Source organism: Camelina sativa, chromosome 7 (assembly GCF_000633955.1).
Source record: "Camelina sativa cultivar DH55 chromosome 7, Cs, whole genome shotgun sequence".
NCBI classification, from domain to species: domain Eukaryota; kingdom Viridiplantae; phylum Streptophyta; class Magnoliopsida; order Brassicales; family Brassicaceae; genus Camelina; species Camelina sativa.
Genome location: NC_025691.1, coordinates 13773395 through 13775584, shown reverse-complemented (window position 1 = coordinate 13775584; position 2190 = coordinate 13773395).

Sequence of the window (2190 nt, the reverse complement as noted above, 5' to 3'; positions counted from 1 at the left end):
GGGGGGGGGGGGGGGGAGGGGACTTGTCGTCTCTTCTGGGAGAGAATGAGAAAGGGTGAGTTTGATGCTGAGAGAAAAAGAGCCTTGAGGAGGGTTAAGAGAAGGAGAAGGGAGATCAATCATCTATATGTGTGTGGAGAAGGATATGATTACTTGGTTGTGGATTGAGAGAGAGAAAGAGGCTCTCTCATAGCTATTATCTAGGTAAGTCATTTGTCTGTGTTTATTTGATTAGGGAATCAATGATTTTGAACGTTAAGGGGTTTGTCTTGAAATAGAGCTTAAACGGAAGTTCTATTTTGTGATTTTTGGTTTGGTGTCGTTCGACACCATTGTGGTGTCAGTCGACACCAACACCTACAAATAGACATCGAGAACTGGTTCGAGATGGCTACTTTGGAACAACGTTTAGAGGATGAAACAGAGTCCGATTTGGCTGAAATTTGGTGGGGAGCCTCATGGTGCTACAAACTTCATATCCAATGGTGGGTTTGTAAAATAAACGGTTGGTTTATGTTTTAATCAAGTGTTTGTATTATAGTTTGGTATAGACGGTTTAGTGGTAAAGTTGGGGTGTCGGTCGACACCAGCAAGTTGTTTTATGTTTGGGTCCTAGGAGGACAGTGGGAGTTAGGTTTAGATGAGGAGAGATAGACGGAAGTGATATCGTGAGCGTCGGTGTGTGTGTTGGTTCGCAAGTGGTGTGATGGGTGACATTCGACACCAGGTGGAGGTGTCGTTCGACACTAGAGGAGTTGATAGTGAGTTGGAATAATTGTGGGGAAGTGTTGTCTGTGGCTGGACGGAATCAAATATTCCAACACACCTCTTGTTACTCGGTCGCTAGGAGTGGTTGGTTGTGTGACTCAGTAACTAGATGAGGTGGTGTTTGGTGTATTTTAGCAAGTTTTTGTAAGAAGCGATTTCTACACAGGTTGTCTCGTCAGAATTATCGGATTCCGGTGAGATCGATTCCCGTGGATCCTATGTGAGGATTGGGAATCTAGGTGCGGTCGTTTCGTTTGGCCACCTATGTCACCAAAGTGCACTTATCTTTTCGGTCAAGGGTCCTGAGAGAACTCCAGAATTAAGCGTGCTTGACCTGGAGTAGTCTTAGGATGGGTGACCTTCTAGGAAGTGACTGTTGAAACTGTCCGAGTGAGGACAAAACACAGGGAAAGATCATGTGGTGATTTGTAGGGATGGTAACAAGTCTTTAAAAACCTCCCGGACGTAGCAAACCGGCCATCGGATATTGATGGGTTCACGGACCTAGTGAAAGGACGTGAGGCTCATTAAAAAAGGTGAGTCCATAGACTGGGATTGGACATGGAGCCCACAAATAGGTGGCGGTCGGGGTGTTACACTTTGTCTCTTCTCTTTGCTGAAGACAAGAACGAAAACTGAAATTTTTATTTACATGAAACTTGTTGCAGTTTACAATACGATCACAATGTTTGTGTATAGACTTGAAACAATTTGATGAAACGTGACGAAGGATTAGACTCGTGACTCTACACTTGTGCCTTTTGACATAAGCGACTTTTCAAGACATCATGCCCCTTAAGCACACTTTTCACTTATCATACATAATTACATATTTCTATATGATGACGTAACTCAATTATCACTAATAGTCACATATTCGTCGCTTATAAACGACTATATTTAAGAGTCAAAAATTCGTCGCAGATTACCAATTTTGTTGCGACCGTTATTTTACGACTACTTAAGTAGTCGTTAAGTAGTTGCAAATAAAGTTTTTACGACTAATTAGCAACTATAGTAGTAGTCACCAATGGCTTGTCTTCTAGTAGTGGTTCCTAATAAGACTTGTGCCAAAAGATTCTGCCTTTCATTGATAATGACAAACGTATATATACAACCTTAAGAGACCGACTATACAAGCAATATATAGAAAGACAATATCACCTAAAGAGATATAGAAACTTGACAATATTCTGAGAAACATCTAGAAGATTAACATAGCCTTCACCAATACTCCCCCTCAAGTTGGAGCATGTAAATCACAAATGCCCAACTTGCGACATAAATACTCAAACTGCTGAATGTCGAGTCCTTTGGTAAAGATGTCAGCTATTTGCTCAGTGGTGTGTATCTTTGAAGTCCGCAATAGTCCAGCAGTAATCTCATCACGAACAAAGTGGCAATCAGACTCCACATGTTTTG